A 25756-nucleotide genomic window follows, 5' to 3' on the forward strand; every position below is an offset into this window, starting at 1 on the left:
ACTATGTGAAACAGGCCCTTCCAGCCTGTTGTATTGTGCCACCCAGCTATTTAACCCTAGCCTAATCACAGGACAATTTACAATGACCAATTAGCCTACTAACCGGTACGTCTTTGGACTGTGGGAGGAAACCAGAGCACCCGGAGAAAACCGATGGGGAGGACGTATAAACTTCTTACAGAGGATGCTGGGATTGAACTCTAACCTCTGCCAGCCCGAGCTGTCATACTACCATGGTAACCACTACATTACCATGGTACCCCAACTGGAAAATTTAGAAGTTGGGGACACAGTTTCAGGATAAAAGTGATCAGCTGCTTATCACTATGATGTGTGTTTTGTTTTTAGATTGATTTATTTGTAACACTATCTCGCACAATCTGTAGAAAATAAAACTCAGGGCTGTATATGGTGACATATATATTATTTGCTAATAAATTTATTTTGAACTTTGAACTGGCTGCATTACCGTCTGGTATGGGAGGGGGATATACTGCACAGGATCGAAGGTGCAGAGAGTTGTAAACTTAGTCATCTCCATCACGGGCACTAGCCTCCATAGTATCCAGGATATCTTCAAGGAGTGATGCCTCAAAAGGCAGAGTCCACCAAAAAGGACCCCTTCACCCAGTTCATGCCCTTGTTCTCATTGCTACCATCAGGAGGGAGGTATGGAAGCATGAAGGCACACGGTCAAAGGTTTTTCTATTGTTAGGTACTGCATTGTACTGCTGCCATATTGTCAACAAATTCCATGGTTCCATTGATAGGTGAGACTAGAACTGGGGGACATAGCCTCAAGATTCGGGGGAGTAGATTTAGGACACAGATGAGGAGGGACTGTTCTCCAAGAGGGTGGTCAATCTGTGAAGCTGTGGAGGCTACCTCAGTAAGTATATTTAAGACAAGGTTGGATAGATTTTTGCATAGTCAGGAAATTAAGGACTATGGGGAAAAGGCAGGTGGGTGGAGATGAGTCCAGGCCAGATCAGCCATGATCTTATTGAATGGCAGAGCAGGCTCGACAGGCCAGATGGCCAACTCCTTCTCCCATTTCTTATATTCTTATGATCTTACACGGCAGTGATATTAAACCTAATTCTGAACTTTGAACTTTAAAAGTGAGTAGGAGTCATTGAAATCTTCAAACTGTAGATGTGTATTTAATTGTAGACTAACAATAATTAACACATTTTAATGAACAAAATATTAACGGTGATTAACACTATCATGGTGGTCTGGACCACATGATTGAGTCATTTGGGATTGTGGTGAGATGGTAAATTGGTTCCAACATTGGTTTAGTTATAGTAGATTGAGGGTAGTGGTAGAGGGACTGGCGGTTTGTGACTCGCGGTTTTCCACAGTGACCTGATTTGCATCCTCTGTTATTTGTAGTATTTGTTAAGGATCTGGATGAAAATACAAGTGTTCCGCTTAGTAACTTTGCAGCTGGCTGGAAAATTGGTAGAGTTCTGGATAGTGAGGAATGTTGCCACAGGATACAACAGGGTGCAGATCAATTGAAAATTTGGGCAGACTAAGTTTAATCAAGACAAGTACAAGATGTTGTATATTGTTTTGTCACTGACATTAGCCATAAAATTCGTTCTTTTGTATTAGCAGTAGTGCAAGCATAACAACTTTACTACAGCTTACAATAATAAATAGTGCAAAAGAGGAATGGCAACATAGTGTTCCTGAGTATTTGTGAGGTCAAATACAAGAGGAAAGTATACAGAAAGTCGCAGGACCCCGAGGATCTCCGATATACAGAGGGACCTTGGGTTGCAAATCCATGGTTCCCTGAAAGTGACAACAGAAGTGCATAGGGTGGTGAAGAAAGCATATGTCATACTTCCTTTCATCAGTTGAGTTATTGAATATTTAGAGATACAGAGCAGAATAGGCCCTTCTGGACCTTCGAGCTGCGCCGCCCAATAATCCCCAATTTAATCCTACCCTGATCAGTTTACAATGACCAATTACCCTACCAACTGGTATGTCTTTAGACTGTGGGAGGAAACCCAGCCAGTCACGGGGAGAACGTACAAACTCCTTACAGGCAGCAGAAGGAATTGAACCCGGCTCACTGGCATCACAAAGCGTTGTGCTAACCACTACGCTACCATTGCCACCCATATACGGGAAGTCGCGGTGCAGCTGTATGAAAGTTAGGCTAGGCCTCATTTGGAGTATTCAGTGCGGTTCTGATCACTACACTATCGGAAGAACAAAGAGCCTTTAGAAAATCTGCTGAAGCAGTTCACCAGGATGTTGCCCGGATTGCAGGGCGTTAGTGCTGGGAGGCTGGACAAACTTCAACTGCTTTCGCTGGGGGTTCTGGAGGCTGAAGGGTGGCTTGATAGAAGAAATTAAAATAATGAGAAGTGTAAATAGTCAGAGGCCTTGTTAACAAGGTGATAATATCAAATGTTTGAGTGCATAGGTTTAAGATGAGGAAAGAAAGTTTTTTTTTGTGAGTGCCTGCGTGCGTGCGAGTCTGTGCGTGTGTCCGTGATGATGTCTTTTTCACGGCTTTTTACAAGGCGCAGAGCGAGAGAGAGACTGTGTGGAGAGCCACTCCTCACACAGACATTTTCACAGTATTTTCCCTTTACTTTACAAGGTCGAGTTGCGATCTCGACACTCAACCCGGCACGGATGGAAAGCATACTCGGGAGTGGACCTGGCTAGTTTCAAACCCGGCAACCTCCGCTCCCGGGTCCGGCGCCGATGTCGTTGTGCCACCTGCCAGCCCGAGGGGTGGCGCGGGGGAAGAAAGTTTAAAGGAGATTTCAAAGTAAATCCTGAGCAAGGGTTTTGGCCCCATTAACTGTTTATTCCTCTCCTGATGTGCTGAGTTTCTGCAGCATTTTGTGAGATTTACAAAGAAAGCCCGATGACCCCCTCCCCGGGTTTGTAATCGGAGAGACCAGACCTCCGAGACCTGGTGTTTGATATCCTGTCATCAGCGAGTCCATATTTCAAGCCAGCTCCTGTGGTCAATGCCACAGATTAAGGCCAGAGGGTCAAATCGGAAGTCGAGGCCCATTGACTGGAGCCCTGGGTCTGCAAACTTCTACAAACTCCCCCCGGGTCATTGAATCCCCAGTAGCTGCATGTCTGCGTCAGAATCCGACTCCGAATCCAGGTCCCCTGGAGGCTGGAGGCCGATGACTATACACCGTTTTGGGGTTGGAGGACTCTGCATGTGCATGGGTGGAAGGTAGGAATGTGGCTTTTTGTTTTGTTGCTCTTGTGTCCTCTGTTGTATGGTCGACCATTGCGGACATGCCATGTTGGCGGCAGAATGACCAGTGACACTTGAGGGCTTCCCCCAGCGCACCCTTGCATGTGCTCATTGTTTGACACAAACTACGCATTTCACTGCATGCTTTGCTGTAAACGTGATAAATAAACTTGAATCTTGAAAGCAAGTTTTACCAACACAGAGTTGGAATGTGTTGGAATGTGTTGCTGGGGAGGTAGTGGAAGCCATTACTATAGCAACATTTAAGAGGAATTTAGACAGACAGGTTAGCAGGCAGACCTTTGGGGGATATGAAACCAATGCAGCAAATGACATTAGTTTAGATTGGCATCACGGTTGTCATAGACATGGTGGATCGAATGGTACAATATTGTGTTGTACTCTTCATTGTTCTATCTGTCATGCTCCATTCTTTCCATCCACATAGGTGGATGTTGTTTTGTTATATAGTCGTGTGACTCACTCACATGTTTACATACAAATACACCATACTGATGTCCCCACCATTCAAAAATATGGAAGAAGAAGAAGATTAGCTTTTTTTGTCACATGCCCATCAAAACATTGAAATATGCAGTGAAATGCATATGTTTGCATCAAATCAAATCAGCCAGGATTGTGCTGGGGCAGTCTGCAAGTATCACCATTGCCTCTGACATTAACATAGCCTGCCCACTGCTGTATATTTACATATATCAGTAATATTTGAGTAATATTGTAAATATATTGTTTGATTAAGCATTCTTTATTGTTTAAGTAATACATTATGGTTATATGTATGAAGTATGTGAATGGTATACATTATCATGCTTCCAAGTCAAATGCACGTGCCTCACTTAAAGTGAAAATGAACCAAGACTCGTATCTCTCAGCTCCCTTATTTTCCTTTTAATTAGTTTTAAGTTTTGGAGTTACAAAACATAACAGTAGCAATGAGCAAGTTTTAAAATGACAACACCCACGAAATGCTGGAGGAGCTCAGCAGACCAGGCAGTATCCATGGAAAAGAGTAAACAGTCGATGAAGGGTCTTGGCCCAAAGCGTCGACTGTTTACTCTCTTCCAGAGATGCTGCCTGGCCTGCCGAGTTCCTTCCGCATTTTGTGTGCGTTGCTTGGATTTCCAGCACCTGCAAATTTTCTTGTGCTTGTGAAGTTTTAAAATGAACCCTGACATGACTCATGCACTACCTGTTGAAGAACAGTGTTGAAGCCCCAGTAGCTGCATCTCTGTGTCGGAATCCAAGTCTGAATCCAGGTCCTCTGGAGGCTGGAGGCCGATGACTATATACTGTTTTGAGGTTGGAGGACTCTGCATGTGCATGGGTAGAAGGTTTGAAAAAAAGCACAGCGGGACTTTCAAGTTCAAAAAAAAAGAGCACAGCACATGTCTCTTCAGGAAAGGACAGAAACTGCCAAGTTTTTTTTAAAAAGTAGAAAGCAGAAGAATGCGCAGGTTCATAAACTGAGTACAGGGTGATCATCATAAAAACCAAGAGTAGAAGTGGCTGGCTACATCAGAAAGATAGATACATTTGATTGCTCAACGTACATCTGACTTATGTACACTGAGCTAAATGAGCAGTATTTTGAAGCAAATGAAATAGTCAGTGAGAAGTTAGTGCCAGTTTTGCTGAGTGCATTAGGTTTAAAAAGCATACAGTTTGACTTCTCCAATTAAACCAACTGAAGTGAGCTTTGCTAATATTGTGAAAGTAATGCAGGAACATTTAGAACCAAAACCATTGTTGATTGAAAAGTGCTTTAGTTTTCATAAGCGGAATCAAAAGGAAGGGGTGTCCATTTCAGCTTATGCGTTGAATTGAAGAGATTGTCCTAGCATTTTCAGTTCAGTGATGGGCTTAATGATGCACATAGAGTTTGCTTAGTTTGTGCAATCTTACGGGAAAGCGTTCAAAAACAGCTCCTAAATGAAGCACAACTTACATTTTTATAAACAGTTGAAATAGCTGTATCAATGGAAACCATAGACAGAGACGCAATCGGGTTACAGTCAGGAATGAAAGTGAACAAAATTGCAATGTCTAAATAGAAACCAGCCTAGCTGAGCAACTTGTGTTGCCATTGTGGTAGGGGCTCACACTCACAACACCAATGCAGACTTAAAGGTGAAACTTAAAAAAAATGCAACAAAGTAGGACACACACTAAACGCATGTTGGGCAGACAAAAACAAATGGACTGTACAGGGAAGAGGAAAATATATAAAGTGAACATGTGGTTTCAAAAAGAGCACTAATCTGCATGCCGTTGATGAAAAAAATCTGATAATGATGACAGTGACACAGGGCTGAGCAGCCTTAAGATTTACCATGTGAAAATAACACAAGACAAGCAATATGGCTTACACCAGAGTGAACAGTAAATTAATTAAAATGGAATTTGTCACAGGCTTGGCAGAACTTGAGTGGCATTTCAGAGATACTAAACTGAAGCCTGCAGATTCTCAGCTAAGAACTTATATTGGAGAAAATATAATTCCTGTGCGAATGACATTTGTAACCATGAAATATAACAGCCAACTAGCTACACAGGGCCTGCATGTGGTAAAAACAGGAGGGCAAGGATTGTGGTAATGTTTATGGCTGAGACAACAACTTGATTGGATTAAAGTTATTGCATGAACTTCAAGTGGGAGACAAAAAGCTGCAGGTAAAAGTAGATGCAAAGACCAAAGCCCAGATGGATGAATGGAAGGCCAAAAAGAAAGGAGTCAATGGAGATAGAAAACAGAAGGTTTGTCAGATGATGTTGTGGATGAGTAAAACCAAGAAGAGAGATCAGATCATAAAAGGAGTAATAGAAGGATTAATAAGAGAATACTCCAGCAAACTTAACGCACCTTCCCAAGATCAAGATGCATGTTGTAGAAAAAAGGAAAGGGAAAGGAAAGAGGAGGATGACACAAGTGCTATGCAAATAGAAGAGGACAAATGAGATGCTCACAGGAAACTAGAAAAAGAAAAAGAAAGGTGGGAAAAAGAAAGACAAGAAGTTGAAAATGAGGTAGGAGGTAGAGAGAAAGAACATAAGCAAGAAACAAAAGGTGTGAAAGAGACAAGAAACATGAGAAATAAAGAGAGAGTGATAAAAAAGGAGAAAAAAGCCAGGGCCAGGAGAGAACCAAGGATCGAAATAGATCCAGAGAGAAAAGAAGAAAAGTGTCCTGAGCTGTCCAAACTACTTCCGGCAATCTCAGAATCAACTCGTAAAACCACACATGGAGGAAGCCCCAGAACCTGAGATTGTTTTCACAGCCACAAATCCCACCTGCCAAGCAGAATTGCCTCCCCTGTCAGGAAAGGCATTATCCTACAAGAGCAAGAAATCCTCCACAGCAATTAAATCTTTGGGCCTGAATGGGACAATATAAAATTGTCTATGCTGTGGATATCTATATAGTAGTTGCATTATATATAGTACACTCTATATATAGTATATGTATATAGATTGAGATATATTCTATATTGAGCTGGAGGTTATAGCCAAGCAGGGAGGAGAGTTCTGTCTTCAATATATCAGTAATATTGTAAATATATTGTTTAAGCATTCTTTGTTGTTTAAATAATTCATTATGGTTATACTTACGTACAGGTATGTAAATAGCATGCATCATCACACCAACACATCATCTGTGCCTGCCTCGCTGAAAGTAAAAATAAACTAAAACTCACATCTCTCAGCTCCTTTGTTTTTTATTCAATTAGTTTAATGTTTTGGAGGTATAGAACATAACGCCCACAACTTACCAACTCTAACCCGTACAATACGTCTTTAGAACATAACACCCACAACTAACCACTACGGTACCATGTCACCCCAATGGGCCAAAGGTCCTGTTTCCAATCTGTAGAATAGCAAGACTCAATGACTCTACAGAAACAGTGATGACAAGTTCAGTCTGTTCTCTTGGATGCTCAGTTATTTTTACATTGTGTACAAGGCTCTGGGATTGTAGGTACCATTTGGCTTAATGAAAATTTGGTTTCTTGACTTTTGCTGGTTCTATGTCTATTTCTAACATAAATTCATTATCGCATGTTCAGCCAGAATCTATTGGTCTAGTGTAAATGTTACTAACCTGGGCACTTCTGAATTTTGTTCCAATTCAAATTAGATATGGTTCAGCATGCAGTTTCGTTATCTCAACAATATCCTCTCCATCTGCTACTTGTTCATTGGCCCCAAGAATCTCACTTTCTCATGTTTTCTGAATTGTTTCTCTTTTCCTCTTCCCAATGGATCTGAACCATGCTTTTATCCTTGCTTCACCCATTGACTCTCTGCTGTCTCCTTCAAGCTGGGCTCTAACAAGCACATTTTGCAAGTATCAGCAGCTTTGCTGGACATAATCCCCTGGTGTTAGTGATACTTGAACAAGAGGTTAGCTAAATGATGATTCAAAGACTTAGCTTTATTTGTCACATGTACATTGAAGCATAGAAGCACGCAGTGAAGTGCATCCATTTGGATCATCATTTGTGATGTGATGGGAGCAGACTGCAAGAGTCGCTCCATAGTGCACCCACAATTCATTAAGCAGTATCTTTGCCTTTGAAATGTGGGAGGAAACTGGAGCATCCAGAGGAATCCCATATGCTTATGCAGGGATCATGCAAACTCCTTACAGAGGGTGGCAGGAATTAAATCCAATTAATGATCTCTGACCTGTAAAGCAATTGCGTTAACCACTATGTTACCAGGCTTCCCCATGATTCATGGATACACTTAAAGCTTTAAGAAATGTACAAATTTTTACTCATGTCATTGGAGATAGGGGAGTATGGGCAAATTAACAAATGGCTGATACCATTGCACTTCATGAAGTATTCAAATTGAATGGTCCGAATCAACCTCTGCCTTAAATATACGTTAAAAACTTGGCCTCCACAACTGCCTGTTGCAACAAGTTCCACAGATTTGCCACTTTCTGGCTAAAGAAATTCCTCCTAATCTCCATTCTACGTTTGTAAAAGATGTTTGTCTTCCCTAGTGTTAGACTCTCTCACCATAGGAAATATCTTCCCCACATCCATTCTATTAAGGCTTTTCACCAATAGGTTTCAATTGGGTCATCCCTCATTCTTCTAAATTCCATTGAACACAGGCCCAGAGCCATCAAACAAAGCATAACAGGCATGTCAGCCCCCAAATCTACTTCCCTGCATACAAAAACAAATGAAAAAGATCAGGTGAAAAACACAGAATACAAAGAACCCATAAGACTGAAAAAAAATGTCCACAGTCCAAGACCACATCCAAAATGCAGAAGACCTAGGCAACATCCTCCCTCTCCATAGAAGAGCGATCTCACCAGCTTTAAAATGTCAGTCTCTCCTGCCCGTAACAGAGTGATCTCACCAGCGATAAAAAGGCAAGCAGCCAACGTTTCAATTTCCCTCGTCACTTTAATCAGTGAACAGAGTTCAACATTGGCTTGCAGCTTACTCACCATGCTGTCCCTGCCTCTGGAGTCCCCTCAGAGACGGCAGACTACTGAAACACCCAAACGATCTCCAAACTGCAACTCATGAGCTCCAGCAGTTCCAGAATCACATTCAAGACAAAAAAAACAAACATCAGAAACATAAAAGAAGTGAAATATAAGGTTTTGTGATCTATCCAGAAGATGTTGACCAAAGGAGCACTGTACGCAGGTGCCATCTTGACCAGAGGTCATTTGCCTTCCGCGGCATAGATGCAACCTGCAACTTAATCTTTAGGGAATCCTGCACAAGGAATCCCAATCTCTTTGCACCTCAAATATTTGTATTTTCTCTCCATTTAGAAAATAGTCAACCCTTTCATTTCATCTACCAAAGTGCATGACTATACACTTCCCAACACTGTATACCATCTGCCATTTCTTTGCCCATTCTCCTAATCTGTCCTCCCTATTTCGTCAAAATTACCTGCACCTCCATCTATCTTCTTATCATCTGCAAACTTTGCAACAAAGCCATCAATTCCATCATCTCCATCATCCAAATCATTGACATATAGTGTAAAAGAATAAGTCCCCTGTGGAACATCACTAGTTAGCAGCAGCCAACCAAAAATTACTTCCTTTATTCCCTCTCTTTTCCTCCTGCTAATCAGCCACTGCTTTATCCATGCCAGAATCTTTCCTGTAATACCATGGGCTCCTAGCTTGTTAAGCAGCCTCATCTGTGGCACCTTGTCAAAAGCCTTCCAAAAATCCAAGTACACAACAGCAACTGACTTTCCTTTGTCTATCCTGCTTGTTACTTCTTCAAATAATTTTAACAGATTTGTCAGGCAAGAGTTTTCCTTGAGGAAACTATTCTGACTACAGCTTATTTATCATGTGCCTTCAAATACCCTGAGACCCCATCCTTGATAATCAATTCCGTTATCTTCCCAACCGCTGAGTTCAGTCTAACTGACCTATAATTTCCTTTCTTTCATCCCATTCCCTTCTTGAAGAGTAGATAAATCATTGCAACTTTCCAGTCTTCGGGAACCATTCCAGAATCTAAGCGATTCTTGAAAGATCATTACTATTGCAGCCACAATTTCATCAGTCACCTCTTTCAGAACCCTGGGCTGTACATCATTTGGTCCACATGACTTACCAACCTTCAAACCATTCAGTTTCCCAAGAGCCTTCTCTCTAGTTATGGTACATTCATAAACTTCATGACCCCTGACACACTTGAACTAACGGGAGACTGCTGGTGTCTTCCACGGTGAAGACAGATGCAAAATACTTATTCAGTTTGTCCACGATTTCCTTGTCCCTCATTACTACCTCTCCAGCATCATTTTCCAGTGATCCGCTATCCACCTTCACCTCTCTTTTACAGGTTATATATCTGAAGAAATTTTAGGTATCCTCTTTAATATTATTGGCTAGCTTACTTTCATGTTCCAGCTTTACATTCTTAATGATTTTTTAGTTGCCTGTTGGTAATTGAAAGCTCCCCAATCCTCTAACTTCCCACGAATATTTGCTTTATTATATGTCCTCTCTTTGGCCTTTATGTTGGATTTGACTTCTCTTGTTAGCCATGTTTGTGTCATCTTGCCTCTAGAATAGTCTTTGGGATGTACATGTCTTCCGAATTGCTTCCAGAAATTCCAGCCATTCCTGCTCTGCCGTCATCCCTGCCAGTGTTCTTTTCCAATCAATTCTAGCCAACTCCCCTCTCAAGCCACTGTAATTCCCGATACTCCACTGTAGTACTGATATATCTGACTTTAGCTTCTCTTTCTCAAATTTCAGGGTGAAGTCAATCATAGTATGATCACTTACCCTTAAGGGTTCTTTTGCCTTAAGCTCTCTAACCAATTCCAGTTCATTGCACAACACCCAATCCAGAATAGCTGATCCCTCAGTGGAGTCAACTACGAGCTCCTCTAAAAAGCCATCTCATAGGTCTTCTAGAAATTTAGCCTCTTGAAATCCCATACCAGTCTGGTTTTCCCAATTCATCTGTATATTGAAATTGTGCATGTTTAAATCTGGTTTTATTCTGGGCTTTTCACCAGTCTATAAATGCTGATATTCAATTGTCAGTACCTTTATCAGTCCAGGCCAATAAACAATATATGTGGCAATGCCTTCGTATTCACAGTGCCTGTGTGGTCTAAATGCAATTTCCCTAAGATTCATCTTCTAAAGACATTACCAATGAGTATTCTGTCTCATTCGGACAACTTGAGACTTTTGTTGTGACATGGCAGCAGGCCCACAATTTGGACAATCATCCGAACTGGTCTGACTTCTTAGTGCCACCTGATAGACTCATTTCAGAAGTATATGAGATGAGGAGGAATTTCTTTAGCCAGAGAGTGAAGAATCTATGGAATTCTTTGCCACAGGGAGCTGTGGAGGCCAACTATATTTAAGGCAGAGGTTGATAATTTCTTGATTGGTCAGGGCATGAAGAGATACGGGGAGAAGGCAGGAAAATGAGTCAGCCATGATGAAATGGCGGAGTAGACTCAATGGCCTAATCTACTCCTATGGTCTTATCGTTTTTTTCTGTGATGTCTCAGTAATTCCTGCATCCATGACCGGCAAGTCATCAGCCATCAGGTATGATGTATAAATTGTTTTGCTTTCACTAGCTAGACAGAGCAGTGACAATTGGAAGACTCATGCCCTGTATTTTATAGAAATGATTGATTTTGGGTAAAATGGGTAACAAGGGTTTGAGATCCATTACCAACATGAAAGCTCCATCCAACAGGTGCTTCTCCCACCATCGCCCATGTTGAGATTTATATTACCTACTTCCTAGTCTGAGGTATCACAAGTAAGCTTTAGCATCGTTATGTTATAATGAATCAAAAAGAGCTCTGTGATTAAAAGTTCTGCCAACAGTTATTATAGCTCCACATTGATTTGACATCACCTACAATTCTTCACTTATTTAAGCAGCACTATAAAGACCTTGGCTAAACCTAGAATAAAGCTTGAGTAATGTTGAATCATACCCACAAAATGGATTTGGGTTCTGCCACACTTTTGGTCTTCTTGCCTTAAAAATAGTTTTAGCTTTGTCGTCAACTGGCTGTAAACCATTGGCGTCCAATTTTAATCCCAGATAAACAACTTTGGGTTGAAGAAAGGCACATTTATTCTATTTAACTTCCATATTGTGGCAATGTAATTACTTGGTAATTTCTGAAGAGCAAAGATTTTATCAAGGAGCTGTAATAATTAGAAGATTGCTCTGGAGTTATGGTCCTTTTTCTTTCAGTGATAAACTGGCTATGTCTGGCAGTTTACTGTATATATAAGTACAGACTGTCATTACTGGCATCCTGCAAGGCTGCATAATTGACCCCTTAGTTTACTCATGATGCACTTACAACTGTGAAGCCAGATTCTGCTCTATCTCCATCCATAGGTTTGCAGATGATACCATCGCAGTGGACCAGGTTGAACATTTTGATAAGATGGAGGACAGGAAGGAATTAGAAAGCCTGGCGATGTTGTGTCAAGACAACAACCTTTCTCTCATCATCAGCAAAACAAAAGAGCTGGTCAATGACTTCAGGAACTGTGGTGAGGTACATGCCCGTTTGTATCAATGGTGCTGAGGTGAAGATGGTTGAGAGCTTTAAGATCCTAGGTGTAAATATCATCAATAACTTGTCCTAGTCCAGCCATATAAATGCTAATGCCTTACTATCTCTATTTCCTCAGAGGACTAAAGCTTATCCAATTATTTTCATCAGATTTTACAGATGCACCATAGAAAGTATCTCGCTGGATGCTTCACAGTTTGGAATAGCAACTGCTCTGCCAAGACTTCAAAAAACTGCAGTCCAATCCATCCAGCTTCCCCTCTATTAACTCTACACCTCCTACTGCCTGAGGAAAGCAGGTAATCAAAAATCCCTACCAGCCGGTCATTCTCCCTTCTCCTCCTTTCCATTGAGCAGATGATACAAACGCTCGAGGACATGTACCACCAAACACAAGGACAACTTCTGCCTTGCTGTTATAAGACTCTTGAATGGACCTCTTGCACAATTAAGTCACGGCTCTTGCACGTTATCTGTCCATCTACAGTGCACTCTGTAACTGTGCTACTGTACTCTGTATTCTGTTATTGTTGTTCCTTTAGTCCGACCTGCAGCGTGGAACATGTTCTTTAGGTCCGAGAGCTGCACTGACTATCAACTCACCTATTTAACCCCAGCCTAATCACAGGACAATTTACAATGGCCAATTAACCTACTAACCAGTTCATCTTTGGACTGTGGGAGGAAACAAGAGCACCCAGAGGAAACTCATGTCCTGATGGAAAGGACATATAAACTTCTTACAGCCAGCGCCAGAATTAAACTCCGATGCCCCAAGCTGTAATAGCATCACACTAATTGCTATGTTACCGTAGTGCCCACGGTCAAATATCTACTGTACTTCAAAGTATGTGGAAAGGTGCTGAATTTCCTGTTGTAAACAGCTTTGCCTGTGATAAAATACACAATCACGGAATAATCTGCAGTTGTGGCACTATTCACTTCGGCAGCATGGACATTTATTTGTACTTTTATCTTAAAATCCTGTTGCTTTCACAAGATCAAATGGATCAGTCAGTCATTTCTCGTATTACCTCAGCTTCTTTGTAGTTGGCTTTCTTATTTTTCATTTCGAGTAGAGCCCAGACTAACCTGCCTGGCATATCTTCTTACTCTGTATTTTGCAACTGCCACATCCTTTTGTCCATGCTCTTTGACCCCTGCTCACACTAACTGTGCACTTTGACCCCTGCTCACACTAACTGCTCGCTTTGAACCATTGACCAGATGACCCTGCTTACAACTTTACCCATGGCCACTCTGGGTTTAACCTATCAGGGATATTCTCCTTTCCCTGCAGCATAACAAGATTACTTCAGTCTCCTTCCCAGTCCCGACAAAAGATCTCCGACCCGCAATGTTGACACTTTCTCTTCCCACAAATGCAGCCTGGCCTGCTAAGATTTTTTCCCAACATTTTCTGTTTTTGTTTTACTATTCCACCATCTGTAGATCTTATGAGCTTCGCAAGGTAATCAACCAAGTATGAGTCATTCAACGAAGCGGGCAGAGGGGGCATGGTTAAAAAGGTGTATGGTGTATTGATCATCATTAGTTGGGGGATTGAGTTCAAAATCTATGAGGTAATGTTGCAGTCCTATAAAACTTGGATAGACCACACTTGGAAAATTGTGTTCCGTTCTGGTTGCCTCATTATAGAAAGGATGTGGAAGCTTTAGAGAGAGTGCAGAGGAGATTTACCAGGATGCTGCCTGGATTAGAGAGTATCTCTTATGAGAATAGGTTGAGTGAGCTGGGGCTTTTCTCTTTGGAGCGAAGGAGGATGAGAGGTCACTTGATTAAGGTGTACAAGCTGATAAGAGGCACTGAAGAGGCCAGAGGCTTTCCCCTGGGCAGAAATAGCTAATATGAGAAGACTTAATTTTAAAGCATTTGGAGAAAATATTGGAGTATATCAGAGGTACTGTAGGTTTCCCCTCCACAAAGAGTGGTAGGTGTATGGAACTTCAATTATTATTACTCTGAGTTGATTCTACAAGCTACAAACTCACTTTCAAGGACTCCTTTACAACTCAAGTTCTCAGTTTTATTTTAATTTGCACAGTTTGTCTTTTGAACATTGTTTATCATCTGTTTATGTAGTTTTTGATAAAATTCTTCTGTATTTCTCATTTCTGTAAATGCCTGTATGAAAACAAATCTTAAGGTTGTATATGGCAACATATCTGTACTTTGATAGTCAACTCACTTTGAACTTTGAGTTTGAGAAAGAACAAGATTAGAACAAAACAAAAACTGAGTTCATTATAGTGCAAAGTGGGCATAGTGTTGTTACACTGAGGTATTGATTGAGATTGTACAGCTTGGTTCAAGAACCAAATGGATGAATGGCACTGTTCTTGAACCTTGTGGTTTGAATTTGGAACAATATAGGTAAAGTAGAGGATTATAGATATGGTGGAGATTACAGCCATAGAGAGACCTGAGGGATTTGAAAACAGATAAATTATCAAAGAAAAATGCCAAGGAATTACTTGAAGAATTTGGTTGTCCAGCTCATTAACCAGATGTTAAAACTCTCCAGACCAAGAAATAGGACCACCTTCAGCCTGCCCCAAACTGAACACAGCTCAAAGCCTGCCGCCCAGTTCATGAGTCACTGACATGCCACACGCCCGTGCCTGTGGCACATGCTGTCGGAGCTAATTTTCTCTTTATCGGCCTCTCAGCTGCCCATTGGATGTAAACCAAGTCACAGGGAAACCTTGTAACAGGCACACTACGTATAAAGAAGAGATTGTGTTGGCAAGAGGTTGAGCTGATATCAAAAGCAGAGCGCCGTCCACACCCCCTGCCTGCCTTCTGACTCAGTTATCTTTCAACAATAAGCCCATTCACTTCCAAGCAAATATGGTTTAACCCACAACGTACAGAAGGCAGTGTAAGCATTCTCCCCCAAAAGACTGACTCTGTATTAAACAACTTGGTTCTAGTTATGGTTAAACCTATTGAATTGATCACACGCACACTCTATTTCGTAGAGTCGTGCAGCTCAGAAGCAATCCCTTTGGTCCACCATGAAATGGCTGATCATCAATCACCCACTTATTCTAAACGTGAGGTTGGTGCAATCAGTGAAATACCGAACCAACTGGGCATTCAACCAAAGTGCAAAAGACAACAAAATATGCAAATACAATAAAACTACAGCATATCACACAATGTGCTGGAGGAACTCAGCACATCAGGCAGCATCTATGCAGGGAAATGAACAGGCAATATTTCAAGTCTACCCCTCATCTGGTCTCAAAACTTTGACAAACTTCTATATATGTGTAGGGGAGAACAGTATTCAAGACATCTTCAAAGAGCAGAGTCTCAGAAAGGCGGCGTCCATCATTAAGGACCCCCATCACCCAGGACATGCCCTCTTCTCATCATTACAATCGGGAAGGAGGTACTGAAGCCTGAAGACACACACTCAATGATTCAGGAACAGTTTCTTCCCCTCTGCCATCAGATTCCTAAATGGACATTGAACTCATGAACACCACCTCACTTTTATTATTTCTGCTTTTAAACTATTTTTGATTTAAGTATTTAATATACGTACATTGCAATTGATTTACTTATTTTTCTACATTATCATACATTGCATTGTACTATTGCTGCTAAGTTAACAAGTTTCATGACATGTGCCAGTGATATTAAACCTGATTCTGATTCTGATTCTCGAGAGTATATCAACTGGCTGCATTACAACCTGGTATGGAAACACCAATGCCGGAGAATTGGGAAACTTTTAAAGAGCAACAGAAGGTAACTAAAAAGGCAATACGTGGAGAAAAAATGAGGTACGAAGGTAAACTAGCCAAGAATATAAAGGAGGATAGTAAAAGCTTCTTCAGGTATGTGAAAAGGAAAAAAAATAGTTAAGACCAAAATTGGGCCCTTGAAGACAGAAACGGGTGAATTTATTATGGGGAACAAGGAAATGGCAGACGAGTTGAACAGGTACTTCGGATCTGTCTTCACTAGGGAAGACACAAACAATCTCCCAGATATAATAGCGGCCAAAGGACCTAGGGAACTGAAGGAAATTTATATTAGGCAAGAAATGGTGTTGGATAGACTGTTGGGTCTAAAGGCTGATAAGTCCCCGGGACCTGATGGCCTGCATCCCAGGGTACTTAAGGAGGTGGCTTTAGAAATCATGGACGCATTGGTAAACATTTTCCAATGTTCTATAGATTCAGTATCAGTTCCTATGGATTGGAGGGTGGCTAATGTTGTCCCTCTCTTCAAGAAGGGAGGAAGAGAGAAAACAGGGAATTATAGACCACTTAGCCTGACGTCGGTGGTGGGAAAGATGCTGGAGTCAATTATAAAAGATGAAATTATGACACATCTGGATAGCAGTAACAGGATTGGTCCGAGTCAGCATGGATTTACGAAGGGGAAATCGTGCTTGATTAATCTTCTGGAATTTTTTGAGGATATATCTATGAAAATGGACAAGGGAGAGCAAGTGGATGTAGTGTACCTGGACTTTCAGAAAGCCTTTGATAAAGTCCCACATAGGAGATTAGTGGGCAAAATTAGGGCACATGGTACTGTGGGCAGAGTATTGACATGGATTGAAAATTGGCTGGCTGACAGAAAACAATGAGTAGCGATTAATGGATCCCTTTCGGAATGGCAGGCGGTGACCAGTGGGATACCGCAGGGTTCAGTGCAGGGACCGCAGCTGTTTACGATATATATTGATGATTTAGATGAGGGAATTAAAAGTAACATTAGCAAATTTGCAGATGACACAAAGCTGGGTGGCAGTGTGAAATGTGAGGAGGATGTTATAAGAATGCAGGGTGACTTGGACAGGCTGGGTGAGTGGGCAGATGCATTACAGATGCGGTTTAATGTGGATAAATGTGAGGTTATCCACTTTGGTGGTAAGAACAGGAAGGCAGATTATTATCTAAATGGAGTCAAGTTAGGAAAAGGGGAAGTACGACGAGATCTAGGTGTTCTTGTACATCAGTCACTGAAAGCAAGCATGCAAGTACAGGAGGCTTTGAAGAAAGCTAATGGCATGCTGGCCTTCATAACAAGGGGAATTGAGTATAAGAGCAAAGAGGTCTTTCTACAGCTGTACAGGGTCCTTGTGAGACCACACCTGGGGTACAGTGTGCAGTTTTGGTCTCCAAATTTGAGGAAGGACATTCTTGCTATTGAGGGAGTGCAGCGTAGGTTCACAAGGTTAATTCCCCGGATGGTGGGACTGTCATTTGTCGAAAGGTTGGAGCGACTGGGCTTGTACACTCTGGAATTTAGAAGGCTGAGAGGGGATCTTATTGAAACATATAAGATTATTAAGGGATTGGACACGCTGGAGGCAGGAAGCACGTTCCCGCTGATGGGTGAGTCCAGAACCAGAGGCCACAGCTTAAGAATAAGGGGTTGGCCATTTAGAACGGAGTTGAGAAAAAACTTTTTCACCCAGACAGTGGTGGATGTATGGAATGCTGTGCCCCAGAAGGCTGTGGAGGCCAAGTCTCTGGATGCTTTCAAGAAAGAGATGGATAAAGCACTTAAAGATAGCGGAATCAAAGGTTATGGGGATAAGGCAGGAACTGGTTACTGATTGTGGATGATCAGCCATGATCACAGTGAATGGTGGTGCTTGCTCGAAGGGCCGAATGGCCTACTCCTGCACCTATTGTCTATGGCCCTTCAACAGAAAATCCTGCAAAAAGTAGTGGATACAACCCAGTCCTTCAGGGTAAAACCCTCCCCACCACCACTGAGCACATGTATACGGAGCGTTGTCACAGGAAAGCAGGATCCATCATCAGGGACTCACACCACAAAGGTCATGCTCTCTTCTTGCTTCTGCCATCAGGAAGGAGGTACAGGAGCCTCAGAACCCACACCACCAGGCTCAGGAACAGTTATTACCCCTCAATCATCAAGCCCTTAAACAAAAGGGGATAATTTCACTTGTCCCAACACTGAAATGTCCCCACAACTTATGGACTGACTTTCAAGAACTCTTCATCTCATGTATGTCCACAAGAAAAATAATCTCGGGATTGTACATGGTGACATATACAATACTGTGCAAAATGCTGTACTGTATTTGTCAGCATGGAGCACAGGGCATTGGGAATGGAGAGGGTGGAGTGTCGCAGGAGGGCTGTGGAACAGGTGGCAAAGAAGGGTGCAGATACACCCAGTCCTGAGACTCCAGGGAAGGTCATTTGATTCCAAATAATTGGTTTATTGATCTCACTGGTGCTTCCCGTCCCTACCCTCTCCCTTCCCCTTTTCCCAACCATGATTCCCCTCTCCCTGCCCCCTTCTCAGTCCACCATAGAGACCCATATCATAATCAGGTTTATCATCACTCACATAAGTCATGAAATTTCTTTTATTTTTGCGGTAGCAATACAGTGCAATATGTAAAATTACTACAGTACTGTGCAAAAGTCTAAGGCGCCTGATCTTTATACATGCCTATGACTTTTGCACAGTTCTCTATGTACTTTGAAACTATCACCTGACAGCTTGTATTCCTCCGCACCTCCCACCACCTTATTCTGGCTTCTGCCCCCTTCCTTTCCAGTCCTGAGGTCTTGGTTCAAAACGGAGATTATTCATTCCCCTCTATAGATGCTGCCTGACCTGCTGAGTTCCTCCGCCATTTTTGGTGGGTGAAATTATGGATTGCTGCCACTAGATCTTGCAAATGCACAGCAGCACCTTGTCTAACCTCTGTCTTGTGGGAGGAAACTGGAAACCCATGCAGCCACTGAGGAAACACATAAGCACACAGCATCTATAGTCAGGAATGGTCACTGAAAATGTGAGGCAGCACCAACATCTTCCTCATTCTTTGAGAAACATGATTAAATTATGCACAAAGACCTAAACTTTATTGAAATAGTAATGGCGAAGCTCTTGTTCAGCCAATATTAGTGTTAATAAAAGACAGAAACTTTGATTGCCACACATTGACCATGGGAATGCCAAAGTTGTAATACACGACTGCATGTCACAACACTTAAATTAAAATGACTGAACTGGTGCAAATTTAAACTATTTATGAGCTAGTCCCATTGAAAAACCATGCACTTTTACATGAGGTGTAAGTGAGTATTAATGGTGTACTAAACCATAGTAATTATTGTTTAGCATACTGTTAAAAATCTCACTTAAAACTCTGACAACAATTAAGATTTTCGAGATATGTCACATTAGGGCTCATTCTTCGCCAGCTGAGCAATTGAAGCAATTACTTTGGGTCTGTAACTAGCGTGCAAACACAAGTTATAAAATAAAGTGCTTTAGAGTTGAAAATCTTTGATAATGACCAATTCCTGATGGGCCAGACATGAGATCTTCCTTGACACCCACTTGTGAGACCAAGTCATTAACTGTGTTGGGTTGTGCTGTAAAATTGTTATTTTTCTTGTAGTTTTCTTCTTTCACCTCCTGTACCTAATATGTGGCCACTGAGTGTATGTTCATGGTCTTCTGCTGCTGTAGCCCGTGTACTATAAGATCTGACATCTCGTACATTCAGACATGCCCCTCTGTACACCACTGTTGTAATACATGGTTATTTGAGATATCGTCACCTTCCCGTTAACTTACAAACAAGAGAGAATCTGCAGATGCTAGAAATCCAAGCAACATGCACAAAATGCTGGAAGGTCATGATGAAGGGCCGAAATGTCGACTGCACTTTTTTCCATAGATGCTGCCTGGCCTGCTGAGTTCCTCCAGCATTTTGTGTGTGTTTCCTGTTAACTTGAGACAGTCTAGCCATGCTCATAAGACCATAAGACACAGGAGCAGAATGAAGCAATTTGGTCTATCACGTCTGCTCCGACATTCCATCATGGCTGACTTATTATCCCTCTCAACCCCATTCTCCTGCCTTCGTCCCATAACCTTTGACACCCTGACTAATCAGGAACCTATCAGCCTCTGCTTTCAATATACCCAATGACTTGGCCTCCACAGCCATCTGTGGAAATGAATTCCACAGATTCATTGTCCTCTGGCTAAAGAAATTCCTTCTCGCCTCTGTTCTAAATGGACGTCCCTCTGTTCTGAGGCTGCATCCTCTGGTCATAGACTCCCCCACCTATAGGGAGCATCCTCCCCAATTCTGCACTACCTAGGCCTTTCAATATTTGATAAGTTTCAATGAAATCCCCCCTCCATTCTTATAAACTCCAGCAAACACAGATCCGGAACCACCAATTCTCCTCATATATTAACCCTTTCATTCCCAGAATCATTCTCACGAACCTACTCTGAACCCTCTCCAATACCAGCACATCATCTCTTAGATAAGGGGTCCTAAACCACTCACAATACTCCAAGTGTGATCTAACCCAATATCATATAAAGCTTCAGCATTACGTCCTTGCTTTTATATTCTCGTCTTTTGAAATGAATGCTAACATTGCATTTGCCTTCCTCACCACCTTTAGGAAAACATGCACGAGGACTCCAAAGTCCCTTTGCACCTCTGATCTTTTGAATTTTCGCTCTGTTTAGAAAAAAAAGTTTATGCCATTATTCCTTCTACTAAAGTGCATAACCATGCACTTCTCTGCGCTATATTCCATCTGCCACTTCTTTGCACGTTCTCCTAATCTGCCCAAGTCTTCCTACAGACTTTCTGCTTCCTCAACACTACCTGCCCCTCCTCCTATTTTAGTATTGGCTGTAAACTTGGCCACAGAGTCATCAATTCTACCATCCAGATCATAGACATACAACGTAAAAAGCAGCCCCAACACCATCTGCTACGGAATACCACTAGTCACTGGCAGCCAACTAGAAAAGGCCCCCCTTTATCTCCACTCTTTGCCTCATGCCAGCCAAGCTTATATTCATATTTGTATCTTTCCTGTAATACCATGGACTCTTAACTTGTTCAGCAGCCTCATGTGTTGACACCTGGTCAAAGGCCTTTTGAAAATCCAAGTACGCAACATCCACTCACTCCTTTGTCTTTGCTACGTATTACTTCTTCAAAGAATTTCAACAGATTTCTCAGGCAAGATTTCCCCTTTAGGAAACCATGCTAACTTTGGCCTATTTTATGGTGTGTCCCCCAAGTACCCTGAAATCTAATCCTTAATAATGGACTCCAATATCCTCCCAACCACTGAATTCAGGTAAACTAGGCTATAATTTCCCTTTTTTCTGCCTCCCTCTCTTCTTAAAGAGTGAAGTGACATCCGTAACTTTCCAGTTCCTCCGGAACTATTCTGAAATCTAGTGATTTGTGAAGGATCACCACTGATACCTCCATAATCTCTTCAACTACCTCTTTCAGAATCACGGGGTGTAGTCTATCTGGTGTCGATGACATATCTACCTTCAGACCTTTCAGTTTCCAAGCACCTTCTCCCTAGAAAGCAATTACACTCTCTTCTCCCCCCGACACTCTTGACCTCTCACATTAACAAAGCATTGTGGTCTACAGAACTGCTGCTCAGTGTATTTTTCTGTTTTTTTACACTATTGTCTGTAAACTCTCAAGTCCATTGTGTATGAAAATCCCAGGAGATCAGCAGTTTGAGATATTCAAACCACCCCATCTGGCACCAACCACCATTCCACAGACAAAATCACAGATCACATTTCATCCTCATTCTGATGTTTGGTCTAAACAACCACTGAACCTCTTGACCATGTCTGCATGCTTTTTATGCATTGGGCTGCTGCTACATGATTGGCTGATTAGATATTTGCACGAGCGAGCAGGTGTACAGGCATACGTAATAAAGTGGCCACTCAGTGTGTGCATGATTGTTCTGAGAGTTTTACAGTGGCTACAGTTGCCTCTATATTTTTTGGAAATTTCTTGGTTCCAATTATAAGTTCTGTGATGGATATTCACTGTCCAGGGCCAGTGGACCTTTTCTTTTTGCCAAGCTCAGCTTTTTAAACACTAGCAGCTGACATTTCTAAAGATCATGTTGTTGTTTTTGAGTAAATTAAACTTCCAACCAATATTTATTGTTTAGCTTCTTGTTGTAAACGGGAGCCTGTCTTCAGTTCTTATTGTAAATTGCAAGCAATAGTCAGTTTGAAGGTAAAAGGACAGTTTTACAAACAAGCAGTGCCTGTAGCACAGACTTGCTGGCCCCACCATACCTGGGCTAATTACTGAAGAGGTGCATTTTAAGGCGAGTTATTTAATTGAGCTTGTTTCAAACCAGACAATGCTGGCTAAGTTATTTAATTCAAGGAAGCTTCCAGACCAGATTGATGTTTACCACTCAGCATATCAAATAGCTGATGTATTAATAGTTGGAAGGTTTGTATAGAAAGGGAGTCAGCTTCATTGCATTCATTGTGGGTACCTGGGATATCTGTCTCCAGAAACATTGAAACTGTTTGTATTAAAAGGTACATGGAAAAGTATCACACGTGTGAACTCACCCAAGTGGCAAAAAGACCAGCACAAATGTAGAGAACAGTCCAGGTTTTTTATAAATGGTCCAGGAACATCAAGATGAATTACAGAGACATGAAGCGAATTAGAATCCATTCTTCTTCTGTCTTCGATTTATGCAACAGACAATTTGTTTGCCTGCAGCTCATGGGCATGTCTCTTTGACTTATAGAAATCATTTTTATATTTTGGAAATGATTTGTAATTTGGAAGTCATTCGTAAGACAGAAATGTTCGGAATTTTAAATGTATTTTAAGTATGTTATTTGGATTTCAATGTGTATCGCTGAAAATAAATTGACTGTGTTCAAACTACTTTGTCAGCTGGAAGTCTCTTCTCTTTGGTTGGGCAGAGCGGGTCCCACTACTCAAATATGGACTTCGGCAGCTAAATCCACTGGATGATAAACTGGGAAGAAAAGTCTTTGAAGACTGCAACAGTATAACCTCCCTCTATAGGGGTACTTGTGGTTATTTATATTCAATAGGGCTTAACTTCTTTGAGTTTAAAACTTTGCTTGTCAGCAAACCCAATACCATTACTGGGTCACATTAATTGAATCTGGCTATTTGATTGGTTAATGTTATCAATGGGATTTACTGTTATCAATAGTCTGGTACAAGAAGGCCAAACTATCTTTGTTCTTTCTCCTTTTCTCTCTCACCCTGCATCTTTCCTTTCCTCGTGTAACACTTAATAAAATAATCGTAAGCAACAAGTCTTATGCCTCATTCTTAAATTCCAAAGAACCTTTGGATCATAAGAATATCAGGATCCAACAACTGATTTTGCTAAAAGCTCCTCTAAAGTCCAGGGAGTTTTACAAAGAGAATAGCCACACATGATAAATTTTGTTTTTAATAGAAATTGAAAGTTCTACCCTGACATTTAACAATCCCCCCTCCCCACCTGGGAACACTCCTCCCCAATATATTGCAGCCAGCTCCGTGTTCCAGGTACCCAAACCTCAATACAACCTTCATTATCATGGCATCCCAATCCTGAAGGAACCTCCCCCATTCCAATATACCTGGCAAACTCAACAGCCCTGTAACCCTAATCCAGCAGACCACTCTCTCAACATAGTCCATTCAAACTATGGTGATCTAAATTGAATTGACTTTATTTCTCACATCCTTCACATACACGAGGAGTAAAAATCTTTACATTACGCTTCCGTCTAAATGTGCAATGTGCAATCATAGTAACTTATAATAATTTATAATAAACAGGACAGTCAATGTGACATAGAAATACACTCAAATCAACGTGAGTTAATCAGTCTGATGGCCTGGTGGAAGAAGCTGTGCTGAGCCTGTTGGTCCTGGCTTTTAATGCTGCGATACTGTTTTCTTGATGGTAGCAGCTGGAACAGTTTGTGGTTGGGCTAACTCAGGTCTCCAATGATACTTTGGGCCCTTTTTTCACACCTGTCTTTGAATCATAGGAAGTTGACAACTACGGATGCGCTGGGCTGTCCGCACCACTCTCTGCAGACGCCTTACCACTTTGGCTCCACTTCTCATAAAATGCCATACAAGTCTAAAACAAAAATCACATGCAAAGCCATTTAGACAAATATTCCCGAACTATCATTATGGAAATAATTAACTGCAGCCTACATTATTGACTCATCCCAATCAGGTTCATTTCATTGACGCACAGCAAGTTGTGAAACACATTGTTTTTTTGGCACCAGTACAGTGCATGCATAATAAATTACTATAAATTACAATATAAAATAAGTAGAGCAAAAGCAGAATAGTGCTGAAGTGTTCTCGAGCTCACGAGCCATTCAGAAATCTGACGGCAAATGGAAATAAATTGTTCCTAAAACATTGAATTTGGATCATCAGGCTCTTGTATTTCCTCCCTGAAGTTAATAAGAAGAGGGCATGTCCCAGATGGTGAGGGTCCTTCATGACAGATGCCGCCTTCTTGGAGCATCGCCTTCTGAAGATGTCCTTGATAATGGGACAGTTTGTGCCTGTGATAGAGCTGGCTGAGTCAACAATCCTCTGGAGCCTCCAAGCCCACTGCGGTACTGCACCCCAGCTGAGTGAACCCAAGATCAGCACAGAATGGGAAGTACTTCAGAGATCTGCTCTAGCCTCAGCTAACAGAAGCACTGAAAAGAAGCCAAATGTCTTAATCCCCTGTTGTCCACCCTGTGTAATAAAGGCAGCTGCCTGCAGGTCTTTCAAACTGAATCAATTACGGCATTAGCAAGTTACCCTCGAGAATCCAAATACTCCCTCCAGTGTCAGTAGGAAGGACGCACAGCGACATCCCTCATGACAAATAGGTCTTTTTATTCCCCAAAATGTTGTGTGGGAAATAGAATTCCGTAGAAATGGGAAGCACATGTGACTGTTAATTTCTTTTTACGAAAAGTAAAATCCAAATAGTATTTATGCAATGCTACTTTAATTCGAGTCAGATGCAGATGCTGTTAAATAGCAAGTGTGAACGGAGCTCCGGGCTGCTGAGTTGCACATTTCCCCTCTCCTTTCGAGACGACTTTTTAATTGTACATGAAGCAGTGGTGTTCAGGGCTATCGATGGTGGGTGATTGTGCAGAAGTTTCTGCGATCCTTAATCACTGCCTGTGAGCCCTCATGCAACAACTTTAACATCGTACAGACTTCTCCCTTCTCTTGACATCTGCAGGGGTTTAGGAGAAAGCAACACACAGGATCTCGGTCTGCACTGAGAAACTTACCATTCTGCTGAGCACCTTCCTCAATCTCCAGTGAGCAGAAAGCCCTCCAAGGGAATTCCACACCCAATCTCAGCCTGGTTCCAAGATCACTATTAGAGGATGAGAAGGGCAAGTCTTGTCGACTTCTGTCTTTAGAGGAACAGTGAAGACAGCTGTCACAAACTAAAAAAAGGCACATTTGGACTGGGATTAAGAAGTTAAAGCACTTGTTAAAAGCACCTCAAGAAATAGTTTTCA

Source organism: Mobula hypostoma, chromosome 9 (assembly GCF_963921235.1).
Source record: "Mobula hypostoma chromosome 9, sMobHyp1.1, whole genome shotgun sequence".
In the NCBI taxonomy this organism is placed as follows: Eukaryota; Metazoa; Chordata; class Chondrichthyes; order Myliobatiformes; family Myliobatidae; genus Mobula; species Mobula hypostoma.